Source organism: Macaca mulatta, chromosome 2 (assembly GCF_049350105.2).
Source record: "Macaca mulatta isolate MMU2019108-1 chromosome 2, T2T-MMU8v2.0, whole genome shotgun sequence".
NCBI classification, from domain to species: domain Eukaryota; kingdom Metazoa; phylum Chordata; class Mammalia; order Primates; family Cercopithecidae; genus Macaca; species Macaca mulatta.
The window spans coordinates 150,042,784-150,065,000 of record NC_133407.1 but is presented as its reverse complement, the minus strand read 5'-3'; the positions used below and the strand labels follow the sequence as shown (position 1 = coordinate 150,065,000).

Here is a 22,217-nt window from a genome sequence, read left to right as displayed (position 1 = left end):
CACACAGCAAGTAAGTGAAGGAGTTCACGCTCCAGTTCAGGTCAGCCTCTTTATTTTTATTTTTATTTTTTTTGAGATGGGGTCTCGCTCTGTCGCCCTGGCTAGAGTGCAGTGGCACAATCTCAGCTGACTGCAAGCTCTGCCTTCCAGGTTCACACCATTCTCCTGCCTCAGCCTCCCGAGCAGCTGGGACTACAGGTGCCCACCATCACGCCTGGCTAATTTTTTGTATTTTTTTTTTTTTTAGTAGAGATGGGGTTTCACTGTGTTAGCCAGGATTGTCTGGATCTCCTGACCTTGTGTTCCACCCGCCTCGGCCTCCCAAAGTGCTAGGATTACAGGCATGAGACACCGTGCCCAGCCCAGGTCAGCCTCTTTCTAGGACCCACCACTCTGAACCTCTAGTAAGTTCTGCCTGATCTGGCCTTCAAGGCTCAGCATGACCTGGCTTCTGCCTACCTTTCCTGCCTTCCCTTCCCACTGCAGCCCCCTGCCCACCATCAACCCCCAGGCCCCAAACTTCAATACACCCCAGTATCCCACACCTCCATGCCACTGCACCTGCTGAGTCCCCCCTGAAGCCCGTTCCACTGCAAACCTCCAGAGACTTCCATCCGTCCTTCAACTCTCAGGCCAAGTGTGCCTTTCTCTGTAATCCCTCCTTCCTTGACTCCGCCCTGAGAAGACAAAAGCCCTCCTCAGACCTTCCCACACTCCTCCTCCAGCTTCCCCCTCCTCAGCTCTCCCACCCTGTTCTGTCATTGACCTTCCCTTGTCTGTCCCTTTCCACAGGTCCTTGTGCCCTTCGAGGGTGCAGACAGTGGTCTCTGCATCTCCTTTGCTCCACATGCCAGGCGCAGGTACCTGGAACTACAGAAGAGGTTGAATAGAAGGCTTAACAATGAGTTTGGAAGTCAGGCACAGAGAGTTTGACTTCCAGGGGCACCCCTTGCCAGCTGTATGACTCTGGCAAGTCACTCTTCCTCTCTGAGCCTCAGTCCCTGCATCTATAAATCGTTGTAAGGATGAAATTACATAATTACAGGTAAAGCACCTGGCACAGTGAACAGTCCACGAATCTTAGTTACAATAACAATAATGTCAGTTAAGTAACTTACTTAGAAACAAAACTGGCCACTGAAGTGGAGGGGCAGTGAAGAAGTGGAGTCAAGTGCTGGGAGGAAGTCCAGGCCAGCAGGCCAACTTTGGTATACAAAGATGTGAAAACAGGCTTAGTGTGGTGGCTCACATCTGTAATCCCAGAACTTCAGGAGGCCGAAGCAGGCAAATCACCTGAGGTCAGGAGTTCGAGACCAGCCTGGCCAACATGGCGAAACTCTGTCTCTACTAAAAATACAAAAATTAGCCAGGTGTGGTAGCATGTGCCTGTAATCCCAACTCGGGAGGCTGAGGCAGGAGAATCACTTGAACCTGGGAGGCAGAAGTTGCAGTGGGCCGAGATTCCGCCATTGCACTCCAGCCTGGGTGACAGAGCAAGACCCTGTCTCAAAACAAAAAAACAAAGATGTGAACACAGCCAACCACCAGGTGGCAATCCGTGCAAGAGGCCAGCTGCCAGGTGTGCCCCAGCTTCAAGCCAGACAGACCTCAGGGACAGGGCATCCAGGGCCCGGGGAAGGTCCAGCCCCAAATGGCAACCATCTGGTAGCAGCAAAAGAAAACTTGTGGGCTGGGCGCGGTGGCTCAGACCTGTAATCCCAGCACTTTGGGAGGCCGAGGCAGGTGGATCACAAGGTCAGGAGTTCGAGACCAGCCTGGCCAATATGGTGAAACCCTGTCTCTACTAAAAATACAAAAATTAACTGGGTGTGGTGGCGCGCGTCTGTAGTCCCAGCTACTCAAGAGGCTGAGGCAGAAGAATCACTCGAATCTGGGAGGCGGAGGTTGCAGTGAGCCGAGATCATGCCACTGCACTCCAGCCTGGGCGACAGCATGAGACTCTGTCTCAAAAAAAAAAGAAAAGAAAAAGAAAACCTGTGAACCTGGGGGCTGGGGGACAGAGCTCTTGCCCATGCGAAACATGGGGTGCTGGGAGAGCTCTTGAAAATGTCCATCATTCATGTGCCATGCGCTTGCTGAGTGCTTCCCATGCATAATTCCATTTCATCCTCGTGGCAGCCTTTCTCAGTTGATGCTGTTATCCCATTTCAGAGAGGAGTAAACTGAGGCCCAGAGAAGTTAAGGAACTTGCCCAAGGATATACAGCTAGTGAGTGGTGGAGCTGGGATTTGAACCCAGGCAGTCTGGTTCCAGATAACTGCTTCAGGCCCTCCTGCCCATATCAAGGGACCAGGGCAGGGCAGAGCCTACAGGTGGGACTCCAAGGGTCCAGAGCTGGATGATCTCCACACAGGGGATCACGTGACGCAAGCAGTTTCCGTACAATGCGTTCTATTTAGGGTGGGTTGTCCTTCTCCAGAAGGAAGAATTTCTCCCTGGAGACTGGCCAGATGCAGCCTGGTGGGTGGCAGTGCATACATTCCCATCTCCTCAGACCTACCTACCGAGAACAGCCGCGCTGATGAGAGTCCTGTGTCACTGACGAAATTGCTTCCAAATTGCCTTCTTCATTAACTGTGCAAATCTGCATCTTAATTAGGCTTAATGGAATACAATTACCAGACCCCATGTTTCTCTCTCTGATTTCAAGCAAGGATGCCACAGAGACAGGCCAGAAGCCAAAAACGTGGGGCTGGAAGGAGCCTGGTTGGGCTCTCCCTGCAGGAAACCTCGCATCTGGGAAAGGAGGGGCCAGGCGCTACCCACTGGGGACTGCACCTGGTGCATCTAGGCTCCTGAGCCGGGGATACCATGGGATTTGGAATTGAGCTTTGGGAAGCCTGCCTCTGCCTCTGACCAGTGGAGGACTGACCCTCTCTGAGCCTCTGTTTTCTCATTTGTAAAATGGAGATGGTGATAACATTTAATATGGGGTAGCTACAGGGATCAAAGGTGATCGCATATGTGTTAGCACCTGGCATAGCGCCTAACATGTAGTTTGTTCTCTTTCTCCATGCCCTCCCTTTTTGAGGCCCATGAGGTTGTGCAGAGGTGATCCCGGCCTTCTCCTTTGGTGTTTCAGTGAGTGTCAGCTTATTTCATCCTCCCTTCCATGCTCTGGTCGTACACAGTTCTGAGTCCTGGAAGGCTCTAAGCTCCTTCCTGTCTTGTGGGCTTTGCAAGTGCTTTTCCCTCTGCTTGGAACACCTGGCCCCTGGTTAGTACCTACTCATCCTTCCAATCTCAGTTCAAATAGCACCTTCTCCAGGAAGCCTTCCCTAGCCCCAGAATAAACTCTCCTAACATCATTTATCTATGGGATTATTTAATATGTGTCCCTGTCTCTCCCACAGACAGTAAGCTCCATGAGTGCAGGGAACAATTCTATTGTGTTCTCTGTTGCATCTCCAGCTCCTGGTTCAGGGCTTATCACATTGTAGGTCCTCCATTCATGTCTGTTTTATGGATGGATATGAACATCCCACTGAGCCTCAGTGAATGTGAAGCGGGAGCCATAATCTCATCCTTATGGTGTTGTGAAATCATTAAATGATTTTTGGCACACAGTAGGTGTTTGATGAATGAGATACCTATTCTCCCATTCCTTTCCATTAAGGAAAAGTTAGAAGCAGGCATATAGGTAGCTTAAAGGAAAGCATGTTCATGGATAGGAACCCCGAATATTGTCTAGATGTCAGTTTTTACCAACTTGATTTATAGATTTAATGCAACCCCAATCGAAATTCCAGCAAGTTATTTTGTGGATATAAGCAAACTGATTCTAAAGTTTATAGGGAGAGCAAAAGACCCAGAATAACCAACAAAATATTGAGGGAGAAGAGCAAAGTTGGCAGACTGACACTTCCTGACTTTAAGACTTACTATAAAGCTATAGTAACTAAAATGGTATGGTATTAGTGAAAGAATAAATAGAGCAATGGAACAGAATCCAGAATCCAGAGATAAATCTACACAAATATAGTCAAGTTGTTTTTGACAAAGGGGCAAAGTCAATACAATGGAGAAAAATTCTTTTCAGCAAATGGTGCTGGGGCAACTGGACATCCACATGCAAAAAAGTAAATCTAGACACAGACCTTACACCCTTCAGACAAAATAACTCAAAATGGACCACAAGCCTAAGCATAAAACCAAAATTATAAAAGTCCTAGAAGATAACACCGGAAAAAACCTAGATGACATTGGGCTGGCAATGACTTTTTAGATACAATACCAAAGGCATGCTCCTTGAAAGAAATAATTAATTGAGAAGCCGGAATGCAAAATGGTACAGCCATTTTGGAAGACAGTTTGGCCTTTCTCACAAAACTAAATATACTCTTACCATTCCATCCAGCAATTGTACTACTTGGTGTTTACCCAAGAGCTGAAAACTTGTGTCTACACAAAAATCTGCACACGGGTGTTTAAAGCAGCTTTATTTATAATTGCCAAAGCTTGGAGGCAACTAAGATGTCCTTCGGTAAATGAATGAGTAAACTGTGATTCATCCAGATGATGGGATATTATTCAATGTTAAAAATAAATAAGCTATCAAGCCATGGGAAGAGATGGAGGAAACTGAAATGCATACTATTAAGTGAAAGAAGCCCATCTGAAAACGCTACATACTATATGGTTCCAACTGTATGGCGTCCTGGAAAAGCCAAAACTTCGGAAACAGTAAAAAGATCAATGGTTAGCTGGGTTTGGGCAGGGGAAGGGATGAATAGGCAGATCACAGACGATTTTTAGGGGAGTAAAAAATGCACGATATTAGAATGGTGGATACATATTATCCGTTTGTCCACACCCACAGAAAGTGCAACATCAAGAGCCAGCCCTCATGGAAACTGTGACTCTGGGTGACAATGATGCTCATGTAGGCTCATCCATGGTAACAAATGCACCACTCTGTGGGGATGTTAACAGTGCAGGGGACTGTGCATATGTGAGGACAGAGGGTACATGTAAATCTCTGTATCTTCAGCACAATTTTGCTGTGAACCTAAGACTGCTTGAAGAAAAATAAAGTCTTTGTAAAACAAAACAAAACACCTTGGCTAGGGGATGGAGGAGGGTGGGGGCTGGGAGGTCAATACCACATAGGGTTAGGATGCTAAAAGCTGAAAGAAGTCTTAGAAATTATCTAGTTAAAGTGGTTCCCAAACAAAGATTCCTTTTATTTTTATTTATTTATTTATTTTTTGAGACAGAGTCTAGCTCTGTCACCCAGGTTGCAGTGCAGTGGTGTGATCCTGGCTCACTGCAACCTCTGCCTGTTGGGTTCAAGTGATTCTCCTGCCTCAGCCTCCAGAGCAGCTAGGATTACAAGGCGCTCACCACCAAGCCGAGCTAATTTTTGTATTTTTCGTAGAGAAGGGGTTTTGTCATGCTGGCCAGGCTGGTCTTGAACTCCTGACCTCAGATGATCTGCTCCCCTTTGGCCTCCCAAAGTGTTGGGATTACAGGTGTGAGCTACAGTGGCCAGCTTCAAAGGTTCCTTTTAATCTTTCCTTTTATTAGAAATTAGAAATAATTTTATCTACCGCAAAACTCAACTGCATGTATTAAGGAAGAATCCACTTTCCCCACTTCTGAATTACTCCAAGACCTCCAGCTCTTCAGTCCTGGTGCCTGTCCCTGGTGAGGGGGAGTACACAGAGACGGCCAGCCCAGGCAATTCGGCAAAACAGGAGGCTCCCCAACACTGCCCCAGGCCTGGGCGGCAGACAAACGATTTCCTTTAACTTCTCGGAAATGTTAACAATAGCCTGGACTTCACCGAGAGGGGCAAAGTCCCTGCTTTTATTTTTCTGAGCTGGACATACTTCCTGTGAGCCGCTCAGCAGGCGCATGACAAGGCCTAGACAGGCGAGCTTTCTTCCTGGGCAGGTCTCCCTCAAGGGTGTGGCAACAGCCCTGGCGACACCTGAAATCTTCAGACAGCCCTTCTCCACCTAGTTTGAAGATATGCTGGTTTTTCAGGCTGTTTCTTGGAACTTCGTATTTAACCTCAGGTCCTTATGAACTTCTGCAGAGGTTCCCCCCACTCTGATCCCCACTGTTAGGCACATACCCCAAAGCCTCCAGGACACAGTGACTTCCTCTTAGCTCCTCTCCCTCATGCCTTTCTCTGCCCCTCCCACCGCCCTCTACCGTCCCCCCAGTCTAGTCTCTTTGCTTAGGTCTGGCTGCACAGTTACTCACCATCCCATAATACCAGTGCCCTTTCACATTTTGAGGCTTGTGCACTTATAGCCCTTTGCCTATAAAAGGGCTTCCTCCATCTGAGCAGCTGGCGAACTTCAGTACAAGCAGTGCAAGTCAGATCCTTCTCCTGCACATCCAGGCCTGCCTCTGTCAGCCCCTCTCCGGCCTAGGGAAACTGGTTTATGTGCACTCTGCTTCCCCTTCTAGACCGAGGGGATCCTCTGAGAAAGATGGCATGTTTCCTCTGTTTGAGCTCCAGCTTGGACAGGGCCAGTAAGCAGCAGTGGGCCTCTGGATGTCTTTCTCTAGCAAATCAACTGATAGATCCCCTAAAACTGCACACAGCATTTTGAGGGCAGGAGCATCTTTCTAAGAAGAGGCCCTCAAAGGGATCTATTCCCCCTTAAAAAACAAAGAATTCTACTCTAGGCCCTCAGCATCTCAGTGGAAGGGGGTATGTCTAATCCCTCCCTCTATTTCACAGTCCTGCCCATCGTAGGCCATTACTATAAAATGATATTAAGTCTTGGAGTTTTTTTGAGCTGGTGATCTAGTCCAGCCTTCCCATTTTACAGATGAAGGAGCTGAGCCCCAGAGCAGGGAAATGCCTTACTCATTTGTAAGCCAAATGGAATGATCAGGGGAAACGCCTTTCTGCTTAGGGGTTAGGTAATGGTAATATATTAATATTGATTTCCTCACCCTTCCATGTATTCCCTAATCATTTTTCGAGTGCCTACTCTGTGCGAGGTGTAAGTGTGGGGACGCAGAAATGAGCAGCACATAGTTCCTGCCTTGGAGAGCTCACAAGCTGCAGGAAGAGATGAATGCCTGGATCGTGGAGACGCCAGACAGAGGAGGGAGGAATGATTTCCTGGCCTGGCCTCTAGGAAGCTTTGTGGAGAAGCGGCATCCAAGCTGTGCACAAAGGATGTTCCAGGCTCTTCAATGGCAGAGCTGAGTCCATGTCCCTGCTCCATTCTTCAAACAGTCACAGACCATATGGTCTCTCTACGGCATAGAGTAGTCATTAGGATGATCTGGACTAAGAGTAATAGAAAACCCCAACTTCACCGGGCTTATGTGATAAGGAAATGTACACTGCCTCTAATGAGAAGTCCCAAGTTAGGGCAGCTCCAGGGCTGAGTTAGTTTCACACCTTAAAGACATCATCAGGGACTCCTATCCTTTCCATCTTTGGTTCTGCCGTTCTCTGCATCTGTCAGTCGTGTCCTCAAACCACATCACCTCCTGGTGGCAAGATGGCTGCCACAGTCCCAGAGGTCACACCCAGACACAACAACATCCAAGGATCCTTCTCTCTGCGTCTCTTTCTTAAGATCAAGGAGAACTTTTCTAGAGGCACCTGGACCCCAGCCTCACCAACCTCCCACATGTGTCATGTCCACTACTGAAAAAATCACGGCATAGGTTTCCCATGATGGGCTGAGCTGAGAATGGGGTCACCTTCTCTGAAGGGTAGTTACCTGAACAAGACGAGGCTTCTATTAACCAGGAGGCAGGGGGATGGCTGCCAACTGTGACTATCATATGAACCAACCCAAATGACCATTTCTCAGGTTCCTCATCTGGGGAGCACCTGAAATGGAGCCAGTAACGTGGTCAACTGTACATCTTTCCAGCAAAGCACGCTCTTAGATCCATCAACAGCAAGTGACAAATATGCGTGGGTCCCTACTGTGTGCCGGGCTCTGTGCCAGGTGCTGGGAAGACTGTGAGGGGCCAGACAGATACAGTCCTCTGCCTAGGAGAGGAACAGATAGACAGACAGGCAATTACAACATGCAGGACAGGTGCTACAGCACGGAAGTGGGGACTGTGAGAGCACTGGGGAGGCAGCTCACTGTCCAGGACAGGAAGGATGTGTGCAGGAAAGGCTTCCTGGAGGAGGCATTGTCAAAATCAGGGCCTGAGGGGAGAGTGGGCATTAGCCAGGCAAGGGGATAGTGGGGCACTGCAGGCAGAGGGAACAGCATGCGAAAAGGCCCTGAGGTGACGGCGAGTGAGGCAGCTCCTGGGACTGGCAGTGTACTTCGTAAGTAAGCACTAGACCTCTAAGGAGAGGTGCTCAAATCCTGGGGTTACCACTAATGGAAAATACAACCATACGCAAGCTGCTTAACCTCTCTATCCCCGAACTGTTTCACCTATGATATAGAGATTACACCCTTGTAATCCCAGCGCTTTGAGAGGCTGAGGCAGGCAGATCACTTGAGTCCAGGAGTTCAAGACCAGCCTCTAGGAGTTCAAGACCAGCCTGGCCAACATGGTGAAACCCCTCTGCTAAAAATACAAAAATTAGCTGGATGTGGTGGAATGCACTTGTAATTCCAGTAACTTGGGAGGATGAGGTATGAGAATTGCTTGAACCTGGGAGGCAGAGTCTGCAGGGAACTGAGATAGTGTCACTGCACTCCAGCCTGACTGATGGAGTGAGACTCTGTCTCAAAAAAAAATATATGCGCGTGTGTGTGTGTGTGTGTGTGTGTGTGTGTGTGTGTTTCTGTGTGTGTATGTGTAGAGAGAGAGAGATTACAATACACAGGGTGGTGTGGGATTCAAAAAAGGTCACGTCTATAAAGTTTTCACCGGTGTACATTCTTAGTGTACATTCTTAACTATTGTAATTATCTTATTATTATTATTATTATTATTTTTTTTTTTTTGAGACAGAGTTTTGCTCTGTCACCCAGACTGGAGTGCAGTGGCACAATCTTGGCTCACTGCAAGCTCCAACTCCTGGGTTCACACCATTCTCCTGCCTCAGCCTCTTGAGTAGCTGGGACTACAGGCGCCTGCCACCACGCCCAGCTAAGTTTTTGTATTTTTAGTAGAGACGGGGTTTCACCATCTTAGCCAGACTAGTCTTGATCTCCTGACCTGGTGATCTGCCCACTTTGGCCTCCCAAAGTGCTGGGATTACAGGCGTGAGCCACCGTGCCCAGCGTCTTCTTATGGTTATTATGAAGATTGTCAGCTCAAACAGTCAGCCCTTTTTTTTTTTCAGATAGGGTCTCACTCTGTCACTCAGGCTGGAGTGCAGTGATGCAATCAGAGCTCACTGTAACCTCAAACTCCTGGGCTCAAGCAATCCTCCTGCCTTGGCCTCCCAAAGCACTGGGATTATGGGAGTGAACTACCGTGCCCAGTCTCCGTCAGGCATTTTGACAGGAAGTTCTTACTCTCCTTTCTCCATCTCAGAGAATGGCACTACCATTTACCTGCACCTCTAATCCAGAAATCAGGCAAAACCAGACAGTCAATGAATAGCAGCGATTATTATAATAATAAGAGCTGGGTCTCTCAATCATTCACTTGCTACTGTCAACTTGTCCTTTCATTAAATAAAATCCTGGCAGCAAGAAAAATGGAAATTATACAGATCAGAGGGAGAGAATGTTTAGAGCACAGGGAATTGGAATGTGGGGGGATGGGGGATGGAAGCTGGTTTGGGTATTACTTTGTGGGGAAGGGCAGACACTCAGGGGAATGAGCAGGCACTGTGGGCCTGAACTCCTCAGCGGGCAAGGTAGGGGATGTCCCAGGACAGGACACGTGAGGATGCAAACAGCAAACCGCAGCTGTGAGGACCTCACAGCTTTGCAGACATGGAGCCTGAAGGTTCCACTTCCCCCATGCTAAAGCTAGTGAAAGGAGGTAGATGACTGAGGGTACTGGGGAGTAATGAGGGCCCAGGGAGAACTGGGCAACTGAGGCTTCAGCTAAACAGTAGAATAAATTATGCTGAAAGACAAGCAGAGTTGAGTGCAGCCTCTGCATTTCCCAGGCAGGGAATGAGATTGGAGTTGAGAGACACACCTCCAATTACCAGCTAATAAAAGGCAGACTAGGAATTCCCAATCACAGACCTGCCAAATGTAGTCCTTCCTCAGTTCCCAAGACTTAATGCTGGAGGGTTACAAACAGTGTAGACAGCAGAGGAGCCTTCAATGAGCTGTTCTTTTCCTTCAATTAGTTTTGTGGATGTATGTCCTGACCCCAGAATGTAACCATGTACTGTAATACTTTTAAAAGATGGTCTTTAAAAGGCATGTTTACAGTGATGACCAGTGATTACAATTGTGAAGTCATATTTTCCAGAAATGATTACTAAATTGGATTGCATTTCTTTACCTATTTTTTATTGAATTCATTGAGTGACCACTGTAAACATCCCAACTGGCACTGAGGTCATTGTCAGATTAATGTGCCTTTCCCAGACAGTACCTTTTGTTTGAAACAAAGTAATTTATAGAGCATCCTGTAATGTAAAAGGCTTTGTATGGCCCCTTTTCTGGGGGATAATTTTAGGGGGAGAAATATCTTTGGCTATAGATGCCAGGCACCATACTAGGCACTGAGGTTACAAAGTTGGGCAAAACATCCAGGGTGCCAGCCCTTAGGAAGCTCACAGCCTAGGAGAGAAGTCAAACACAAAGAAGAAATTATAAATTGAAAGAAATCAAGAGAAGTTATGGGAACATAAAAAAGGGTATCCTAACTCAATGCTGCTCAGATTTAACATGCTCATGAATCACGGGGGGATCTTGTTAAATTTCAGATTCCAGTTGAATAGGGCTGGGCCAGCCTGAGATTCTGCTTTTTTTTTTTTTTTTTTTTTTTTTAAGGAGGAGTCTTGCTCTGTCTCTCAGGCTGGAGTGCAGTGACATGATGTCAGCTCACTGCAAGCTCCGCCTCCCGGGTTCACGCCATTCTCCTGCCTCAGCCTCCTGAGTAGCTGGGACTACAGGCGCCCACCACCATGCCTGGCTATTTTTTTGTGTGTGTATTTTTAGTAGAGACGAGGTTTCACCGTGTTAGCCAGGATGGTCTCGATCTACTGACCTCATGATCCACCCGCCTTGGCCTCCAAAAGTGCTGGGATTACAGGTGTGAGCCACCGCGCCCAGCCGAGACTCTGCATTTTTAACAAGCTGCCAGGTGATCCTGATGCTGCTAGTCTGTGGACCACACTTTAGTTGAACAGCTACGTATGATTAGGGATATAATACCCTGTGACAGCATCATACACAGTTTCCAAAAGGGCAGCTTCTCAAATATTTTACATAGGCTGAAGGGCTCTGAGAGATGATTCAATAAAGGGCGCAAGCATTAGCTTCACCATCAGTATAGGACAATTCCCACGTACTAGGCGAATAAACAGGCATGTCCCTATCCTAATGGAGTGAGCAGTTGAAGAGGGATAGATGAGGAAAAATCAAGGGGACTCGCTTGAACCTGGGAGGCAGAGGTTGCAGTGAGCAGAGATCACGCCACTACACTCCAGTCTGGGCAACAAACAGAGCGAGACTCCATCTCAAAAAAAATTTGGGAGGCCAAGGTGGGTGGATCATCTGAGGTCAGGAGTTTAGACCAGCCTGGCCAACATGGTGAAACCCCATCTCTACTAAAAATACAAAAAATTAGCTGGGCATGGTGGCACGTGCCTGTAATCCCAGCTACTTGGGAGGCTGAGGCAGGAGAATCGCTTGAACCCGGGAGGTAGAGGTTGCGGTGAGCTGAGATCACGCCATGGCACTCCAGCCTGGGCTATAAGAGTGAAACTCTGTCTCAAAAAAAAACAAAAAAAAATCAAGGCATCACACAGACAAACGTAACAGTGCCTTTGTGACAAATGTGAGTGAGGAGTGTCTATAAGATGGGGATGTGACCTGCTTAGGGAGGCTGAAGGGGGAGGAAAGGGCACTCCAGGACACAGGAATGGCACAGGCAAAGGCCTGGCTGAGGAGTTGGGCAACTGCAGTGAGGCTGCGCGGGGCCAGGGAGGGATGAGGCTGGAGAGCTAGGCAGAGGCTGGACCATGCAAGATCCTGTGGAGAGTTCTGCCTCCAGCCTAAGAACAAAAGGGGTATCGAGGAGTTTTAAGAGGGAGGAGGGAATACAGCCAGATTTACATTTTGAAGAGATCTCTCTGGCTGCAGGAAAGAGAATGGACTTGGAGGGGCCAGAGCGCAGAGTCCCTTCCCTGGGAGGGTGGAACTAGGCTTGAGACAGAAAGCATTTTAGTCTCTCTCTGGGGGACATAAAACTCAAAAGCTGTTGCTGGCTGCTTTCTGCCACAGGATGCTGGAAACAGTGACAGACAGTCTGCTAAGAACAGAACGAATCAGACACACAGGAAATAACTGGAAGACAGAGAGCGTGTTTGGGGTGGGGACAAGCATGGGATGGGGGGTGGTCTGCACATTTCAGCCCCTGGTTCCAGTCCTTCCTGAAGCTCATCTGCAGCTCTGCCTTGATTTCTTTGGGATGTCTTTGTATCCCCATGAGGAGCTCCTTGAGGTGGTTTCTGTCCCTTGCAACCCAGAGAGTCCAGGATAACACACCCGAATTGAGGCTTTCAAAAGGGCAAGAAGCAGGACACCAACAAGAGATTCTCCAGATAGCTCATTTCATCCAGCACTGTCATGAGAGTCACTTGGTTCTGATGAATACACATAGACTCTTGAGCTTCAGCATAGTAGGTCATTCCTACTCCCTACACTGAAGTGGAGGGGATTTCCAGTGGTGGGGGACTGAGGAACCACATGGCAGATATGCCTCAATGTGGTCCCAGCTGGAAGCACCAGTTGGTTTTCAAGGCTGGCGGCTGGGACTGTCCAGCTAGCCCCAGGCACGGCTGTTTATGGTTTCCCCTCACGTTGGCAGTTTGGGTTTGATTTACAAGGGACTAAGAGGAAACTGAATCTTTTCAAAAAGAAAACAACTTTGCAGAAGCTGACTGTTTTCCAAGGAACCACTTTTGACGACGTTTTGCTCCTCTTGGTTATGGGTAACAAGAGGATTCAGGATCTGAGAGATTCTGCTTAAAAGGAAAATGTCCTGAAGGGATGTCAAACTGACCTCTCAAAGGCTTCAGCCGGATGTGTGATGTTGATGAGGAAATCCATTTCAGTGTCTCTAAGAGGGGGGTAGTACCCCTGTTTCCAGGATGTCTCTGGGGAATCTGGAGGACCCCAAAGTGTGGTATGCATAGAAATGTTTGTAAGCACAGTGATGATTTTTTCGGTATCTCACCAAGAAGCTGTTGTTTTAAGTATTATGCATCAATTTCAAGGTATTTTAGAAAAAAAGCACATCAAACTGGCAATTTCACAGGTTTTATTGCTCAGGATGAGGCTTAAATTAAAAAGTGAACTGACTTTATTTATTTATTTATTTATTTATTTTTTGAGACAGAGTCTCACTCTGTCGCCCGGGCTGGAGTGGAATGGCACAATCTCAGCTCACTGCAATCTCTGCCTCCTGGGTTCAAACAATTCTCCTGCCTCAGCCTGTAGCTGGGATTACAGGTGCATGCCACCATGTCTGGCTAATTTTTTGTATTTTTTGTAGAGATAGGGTTTTGCCATGTTGGCCAGGCTGGTCTCGAACTCCTGACCCACCTTGGCCTCCAAAGTGCTGGGATTACAGGTGTGAGCCAACACGCCCTGCTGTGAGCTGACTTTAAAAGTTATTAAGTAAATAATAGTACAGTTGCTATATGAAGGAGGCAAAAGTTGTTAAATTTATGTAACATTGAGAAGAAGCATGGGTAAGCATCTGGCACAGAGTCTGAGACAGGGTGGGAGCCTGAGGTGACACCACTATTTAATGAGTGCCTTTATTATCTCTAATCCTTACAATAAACAGGGTTGGAATTGTTATTCCTGTTTCACTGTTGAGAAAACTAGGCTTGCAGAAATGAAAAAACTTGCTCAAATGCATACAGTCAGAAGGTGCCCTAGGTCTGTTTGCTTTGAGTTCTCTGACTCTTTAACTACACTGTACTTACCCTTAATAAGAAAGTATCCTTTCTCTCTTCTAGAAAAAGCAGGTGTCCTTAATACAAGCATCTCAAAAAGGCCCCAGGTCTGGGGCACAGCCAATTTTAACCCTACACACACACTTATACTACATATACATTTGCATTTATGCTTGGAAACCAATTACCAAGCCAACAAACTTCAAGACGGGCAACATCATTTTTATTTCCCCACAAATCTGATAAAGAATACTCCTCTGCAAAGCAGAAAACAACGCATCACTGTAGTAAATATGCAAGCTGATACCTTGTGAAGTTGCCCTAAATCCTTTCCCTTTTCTCCCTAGCCAGCTGCTTATGGTCTGAATATCTGTTCCCCATCAATTCATGTGTTGAATTCTAACCCCTCCTGAATGGGATTAGTGCTCTTATACAAGAGGCCTGACAGAGACTCCTCACCTTTCCCACCATGTGAAGACACAGTGAGAAGGCTATGAACCAAAATGTTGACCGTCACCATTCATTGAATCTGCTGTCACCTTGAGCTTGGACTTCCCAGCCTCCAGAACTGTGAGAAATAAATTTCTGTTGCTTATAAGACAACCAGTTTATGATATTTCATTATAGCAGCCTGAATGGATTAAGACACCCTTCCCACCACATGAGGACATAGTGAGAAGGTTCGGTCTATGAACCAAAAATTGACCCTCACCAGTCATTGAATCTGCTGGTACTTTGATCTTGGACTTCCCAGCCTCCAGAACTGTGAGAAATAAGTTTCTGTTGTTTATAAGCCATCCAGTTTATGATATTTTGTTATAGCAGCCTGAAAGGACTGAAACACCCACCTTAAAAAGACAGAACCTCAAAACATAAGGCAGAATAACTGCTAGCCTGATATTAATAGTTTTAATTTACTGCTAGCTTCGTTTTGCCAACTGAATCAGATATTTTTTAAAAGTTCTGTTTGCAATTATTTTAACTTACAAGAGGAGAAAAAGAGCAGACATCAGCCTGCATATGGGATATTTCTGAAAAGATTTTGCTATGATTAGCTTGCCCTCAGGGAGAGTAAAATGTGAGTTATACAACCATGCTTATATTTAGATGTTGTTGATGTTCTGGCTTATAATATATGATGAGTTAGAAATAATTTTGTACTGATCAGCCCAACCAGAAAATAAACATGCTTTAACTTATATTTATTACTAAACTTGGTCTCCTAAAACATGATAAAACAGTTGAGTCTATAATGATTGAGCCATGGCTTCTCTGACTGACTCTAAGAGGGAAGGACATTAATAAGAGATTAGCCCGTACCTCTAATAGCCCTAGGAGAGATGAACTCAAGACAGCAAGGCCCAGCTCTGACGGCTGAAGGGACAGAGAACTATAAGAAGACTGGGTTCCATCTAGGATGGGTGGCCTGTTGAGTGCTCATCTTATCTGCTTAGATGATACTTGGAGACCTGACTCAATTGTTGTGAATGCTCTTTGTACAATTTTATTTTAGAGACAGGGTCTTGCTATGTAGCCCAGGCTGATCTCAAACTCCTAGGCTCAAGTGATCCTCCTGCCTCAGCCTCCTGAGTAGCTGGGACTGCAAGTGATTACTCTTATTGAACAAACAAACAAACAAAAACAAGTGCCTGTGACCTAGTAGAGATGCATGCATATGTTCACCAAAAGACCTAGAATGTCCACAACAGCCCTGTTTATCATCACCCCAGATGGGACACCCTGCACCTATCTCAACAGCAGATGCATACATTTCTGTGTATTTACACTGTGGAATATGACACAGCAATGAGAATGAATGAACTACAGCTATACACAACAACATGGATGGCTATCACAAACATAAGGTAGAGCAAAAAGAGAAAAAAAACAGCATAAAAGCAGGCAAAAGCCACCTATGTTATTAAAAATCAGGATAGTGGCTGCCCTGGAAGGGGGCAGGAGGAGGCTTCAGGGTGCTTGTCATGTTCTCTTTCTTCATTGGGACGCCGGTTACACAGGTGTGTTCAGTTGGTGAAAATTCACCCAGCTGTGCATGCGACATGTGTATACTTTTATGTATATTATAGTTCAATAAAAAGTACTACTACTACCACTGCTACTAATAAAGGTCCATGGATAGGTGACTCATCACGCCCAGTGGACAATGTCTGGCCAGTGGGAGTCAGGATGAAACCCAAGGGGACAGGGGACTCAAACCACTTCCATCTTTGTCCACCCCAATCTTTTAAACCCATGGGCTTCTTTTCCCCATAAGGAGAGTCTAGCACTGCACTCAATTCAACAAGGCCAGGGGCCATGCCAGCCCCATAGGGATGTTCGGAAATGCATGGGGCCATTTTTGTGGTTCTAGGGACCAGGGTTGCTGTAGCATTTAATGGGCTGGGCCAGGAATGTGCAGGGGCTCCCACATTTCTTGGGTGAAGAATTATCTCTCGACATGCCAACTGTGCTCTTGTGAGGAAACTGAATTAAACCATGAGGGTTGGCTGGACTTACATACTTAATTCCTCTAGTTCATTAGCAGTGATGTAGTAACTGAGTCTGGGGCTGTCTCCATGCTGGCACCAGGGTCTGGGGACTTTGGCACCAACTATCTTTCCCATAGAAAGAGTCCAGTCAGGTGGGGGGTGCATATGAAGGTCAGACAGTTGCTCAGAATTACAGGTTCTCTACTTGGCTTCTACAGACACTCAGGCAAGATAAGAGATACGGCTTCCCAAACCAATCTCCTCTTCAGCCTTCCACTAACACCCAAAGCTCCTGGAATCTGGCTCTTGGTGCTATGGGAAGAGGGGGAGGTGGGTATTTGACCTCTCCTTTTCCACCAGACATTTCCTTCGCTAAGGCCCTTTTAGGTGTGTTGAGAAACTAACAAGGCGCATGCTTGACATGGACGATCAAAGGGTTGTTGATGGCTCCCCACCCCTTTCTGTTCACTGCAGGTTTTAGTAGCAGGATATGTTGACTAAATGTATACACTCCGTTACAGATAATTAGGTTCTGGTTAGCACAGTCCGACATGTCAACATTGTAATTCCTTAAGTATTCCTTAACTTTGATTCCCTGAGCAAGACAAAGCAACTAAGGAGGGAGGAAGTATTAATAAGGATGCCAGATTCCAAAGCCAAGGAGGTTGCTGGCCACTGGGCCAGGGGTGGAGGCTGCACAGTGCTAAACAAGGGATGAAAGGGGGCGCACTGTGAGCTCTTCCTCCCATGTGGTGGCTGACCTGCTACCTTGTCCTCGGGAGACCTGAACAAGAAGCTCAGGTCAGTGTGGCCTCGGAGGCAGCATATGTGGCAAGCATTGAGGCCCAAGTGTGGACCAGGAAGGAGATCTTCCTGTCTCACTTAGAGGCCAGGAGGGTGTCTGGAGCCACAATTTCAGAGTGACTCACTGCTCAACGTGAGCAGGGTTCACTGCAGTCTCAAACTCCCAACTCAAGTGATCCACCTCAGCCTCCAGAGTAGCTGGGACCACAGGCCACATCCAGCTAATTAAAAAAAATTTTTTTTGGCTGGTTGTGGTGGCCCACGCCTGTAATCCTAGCACTTTGGGGGGCCGAGGCAGGCAGATTGCCTGAGCTCAGAGTTCGAGACCGGCCTGGGCAACATGGTGAAATCCCATGTCTACTAAAATACAAAAGAAATTAGCTGGGCATGGCAGTGTGTGCCTGTAGTTCCAGCTACTCAGGAGGCTGAGGCAGGAGAATTGCTTGAACTTGGGAGGCGGAGGTTGCAGTGAGCCAAGATCATGCCACTGTACTCCAGCACTCCAGCCTGGGTGACAGAGTGAGACTCCGCCTCTACAAAAAAATTTTTTTTTTTTTTTTTTTTTTTTTTTAGAGGCAGAGTCTCACTATGTTGCTCAGGCTAGTCTTGAACTCCTAGGCTCAAACCATTCTCCTGCCTTGGCCTCCCAAAGTGTTGGGATTACAGGTGTGAGCCACTGCACCTGGACTAGTAAGTGTTCTTTGGGTACTTACATTCCCCCTTTGGACTTTCTGGGCTGGGACAGCTGATCAAGGGTAGGACTAGGCATTCCTGGGTCCCTGGCTAAACATCATCCTGATGACACCCTTGTATAAACATCCATCAGGGTGTCCCAAAGGCACCCTAGAACACACCAGAAAGGGTAGGAGGCTCCTGGCTTCTCCCGATCACAGTCTCTCAGAGGCACAGCATTCCTGCCCATCCTTCCTCCAAATTCCTGCATTTTTTACCACTCTCACTCCTTTAGTGACCATTTTTCTTATTTTTGAAACAGAGTCTCACTGTGCCACCCAGGCTGGAGTGCCTTGGCATGACCTCAGCTTACTGCAACCTTCGTTTGCTGGGTTCAAGCAATTCTTGTGCCTCAGCCTCCCGAGTAGCTGGGATTACAAGTGTGCACCATGATGCCTGGCTATTTCTTTTTTTTTCTCTCTCTCTCTCTTTTTTTTTTTGTTTAGCAGAGATGAGTTTTCACTATGTTGGCCAGGCTGGTCTAGAACTCCAGTGATCTGCCCACTTTGGTCTCCCAAAGTGCTGGAATTACAGGTGTGAGCCACCACGCTCAGCCAGTGGCTATTTTTCACAAAGAACTATACGTGTGTGTTTTCAAATTGTCATAATATCATTCCATGAGAGGAGTTAACTTTTGTCTCAGCAAAACAACAACCCATTACCTGTCATGGACCAGAGGGGTCCCTAGAAAATTGCAAAACTTGTTAAATCCACAGATGCCAAGGATCTCGTTATAATACGGGCCAATACTGACTGAGGGCTAACAATGTCCCCAGCACTATTCTAAGAGCTTTCCATGTATTAGGTTATTTAATTCTTGAGGTAAGTACTATTATCTTCCCAATTGTACAGACAAGGAAACTGAGTCAGAGAAGGATTGAATACCTGGATTCAATCTAAGGTGATTATGAATCCAGAGTCATTCTCCTACCCACTCAGCTGGTCTATGACGTAAGTCTGAGGGTGTCTCCTGGACTCCTAAGGGTAATACATTAGTCTGAGAATACAGACATCTGGGGTTGCAGCTACACAGGAAACACGTGACCTTGCACAGACCACTCAACCTCACAGAGCCCATTCTGTAAAATGGGGGCAAAACCTTCCCTGCTCACTCAGAGGGTTTCTGGGAAGGTCAGAAGAGATAATTGATGCAAATATACTTAGTTTCTAAGTCCTGCACATGCTGTAGAAAAGTCAGGTATGCATTATTTCATATTTGGCAAACTTATGCATGAAGGAACAGGAATGAGGCAATTATGTCTGATGATACTCCCGTCTTCAGGAAGCACTTCAGATCTTAAAGAAGAAGAAAGGCAAACCAGACACCCACTTTTTTCTGTGGACCTGATCTGTTAACATATGTCTCTCCTAAAATTAGGATGATGCCGTTTTGGCTGTCTTGGTTTTACATCCTCTACTTTTCACTAAACACAACATTGTGAGCTTTTTTTCCATGTCATTATATATTTTTCAAGAACATGATTTTTAATAGCTACCTAAAATTTCTATCATACAGATTTGCCATAATTTATTTAACCATTAACTTATTGTTGAACATTCAAGAGTGTTTCTCATTTTTTAATATAAATAGAATTGTAATGCACATCCTTATGTATAAATCTTTGGGTATATATCTGATTCTTTCTTTTTTCTTTTTTTTCTTTCTTTTTTTTTTCTGAGACAGGCGTTTGCTCTGTCGCCCAGGCTGGAGTGCAGTGATGCAATCTCAGCTCACTGCAGCCTCCACTTCCTGGGTTCAAGTAATTCTCGTGCCTCAGCCTTCTACAGTGCCACCATGCCTGGCTAAATTTTGTATTTTTTGTAGAGACAGCGTTGTGCCGTGTTGACCAGGCTGGTCTCGAACTCCTGGCTTCAAGTGATCCACCCACCTCAGCTTCCCAACGTGTTGGGATTACACGTGTGAGCCACCTCGCCTGGCCTGATTCTTTATGATAACTTCCTACAAGCGGAATTACAGAATGAAAAGGCATGGATATTCTTAAAGGTCTTTATATATAATCAATTGCTCTTCTTAAAAGCCATGCTGTTTTATGCTTTGATTGCATTCTTACCAATGCTAGATATTGTCAATTTAAAAAAACTGAATGCCAATTTGATAAAGTTAAACAATGATAGTTCACGTGTATCCTAATTTTAATTTACTTATTAATGAAGGTGGCTATTTTTCCCTCAAACATTTTCTGTCCATTTGTATCTCCTTGCTGACTTGGCTTGAACAACATCCCCTTAAAGAATTATTTTCTATGTTATACACAGGAAAGCTTTGCATCACACATTTTGATAACAGGAAAAATGAGATGAAATTGAAATGTTTAGCAATTGGGAAATGTTAAGTCAATCGAGGCAAAAGCAATTGATGGAACCTTATGCAGCCATTACAATTGGAGGCTACAGAGACTTTGGCAACATGGAAAAAGACCTAGGACATACGTTAAAGAAAGAAGAGTAGGATAGAAAACAGAATGTATACCACGTTTACATGTTTACAACTACACAAAAATAAGAATCCTAGCAGGAGTTGGGATTGAGGGTTGGGATTTCTGAAGATATTATTTTTCTCTTCTTCAAAATGTTTTGTAATTCTACTATATAATCTTCGTAGTTAAAAGAAAAAAAAAAATTAAGGACAGATTTTCAGTTGACTTTCCAAATGGCCCATCCCAGTTTCTTAGGAGCCCCCATACCCTTTTAACAAACATCTGTGTTTGTGTCATAGGAGACTGAAACTCTTTGCTTAAGTATTAATAATTCTGTTCAGCAGACAAAAAGATAGCTTTGTCAGTAATGGAAAGCAGGGCTCACACTAACGATCCTGAAGTTGGGTTATTCCAGGCCAGAGGATCCCCTCTGGCCCCACCCTCCTCTGAGGCTTGGGAAGGGGCAGGTCTGGAATTCTATAACCCTGAGAGACAATGGAAGGCAGACTGCATAATCTTGAGGGGTCTCCAATCAACTAGGGAGGAGAGGGGATATAGCAGCTCCTGTTAGAACAAGCAGGAAGGCTCCAGACCTTAGGGCCAAGGATTGCCCAACATGAGACCCAGATGGGCCCATTTTACAGATAACAACATTGAGGCCCAAAATGAGAATTTCAGTCACTAGGATGAGCATGTCTGTGACTAGTGTCCTGTGGATCCTTCCAGGACTAGACTATGCAAGCATATATGCGTGTGTGTGTGTGTGTGTGTGTGTGTATGTGTCCACACATAAACAAGCTCTTTGCTCCTTCCCCCCACCTCCTGTCATCCTTCCTTCTTTCCTTGTTTCCGCCTCCCTCCTTTTCTTTGTCTTTCTCTCCCTTCCCCCTCCATCCTTCCTTTCTTGTAAACAAATGGTCCTTGAAAATCATTCTCCAGAGTTCATGTGGACTGGCTTTGTTCTTTTTCACAGTTGCAGAGTAAAGCATATATGGATGTATATCAACATTTATTTAACCAGTACCCTGTGGGTGGATATTTATGACAGTCTCCAAGCTTTTCTATGTCGGACTCTCTTCATACAATTATCACTTCACATGTGTGGATAAGCACATGTTATCTAGGATGGACTTCTAGAAGTGGTGTTGCTGGGTCAAAGGATTTGTGCATTTAAGATTATGTAAGATCCAAAGTGCTCTCCATCGACAGAGGCTAGACTATTCATGCAGCAGTTTATGAGAGTGTCTGTTTCTGCATAAGCTCAATAACAGAATATTTTGTCTAACTTTTAAATCTTTGCTAATCTGATTGGCTAAAAAATGGCATCTCGTTGAACTAACACTTTTTATAATGAGGGAAGTTGAGCATTTCACACCTTTAAATGCCATTTGTATTTCCTTTTCTGTTCACATTCTTTGACCTTTTTTATATTTTCTTATTGATCGGTAGGGACTCTTTATATATTAAGAAAATTAGCTTATGTTTGGATATATGTTTATGGCCAGTTTTTCCAGGTGACTTTTGTCTTTTGACTTTGCTTACAGTATTTATAGTATTGTGATGAAGACATTTAAACTTTCTAGGTGTTAGAATTTATAAAAAACAGTTTGGTGTATTTCGGATTTTGCATTATACTTAGAAAGGCCTTCCCTGCCCTGAGATTATTTTAAGAATGTCATATCTTCCAGTACTTGTATAATTTTATCTTTTTTAATTTAAATTTTGGATCCATCT

The 22,217-nt window shown here is 45.7% G+C and overlaps 2 protein-coding genes across 17 annotated transcripts in view; both read right to left on the bottom strand.

Annotated features, from left to right (window-relative positions):
- HRH1 (histamine receptor H1) overlaps window positions 1–22,217 on the bottom strand; it is a 128,446-nt gene that overhangs the window by 55,766 nt on the left and 50,463 nt on the right. The window contains exon 2 of one of the 16 annotated variants that reach the window (XM_077993473.1): window positions 7,018–7,245. The exons of the other annotated variants lie outside the window; for them this stretch is intronic. The gene's annotated coding sequence lies outside the window, so the exon portion shown is untranslated. The remainder of the gene's footprint in view (window positions 1–7,017; window positions 7,246–22,217) is intronic. 16 annotated transcript variants of the gene reach the window in all.
- The window catches only part of ATG7 (autophagy related 7), a 392,778-nt gene that overhangs the window by 337,845 nt on the left and 32,716 nt on the right, over window positions 1–22,217 (bottom strand). The gene's annotated exons all lie outside the window — the stretch shown is intronic.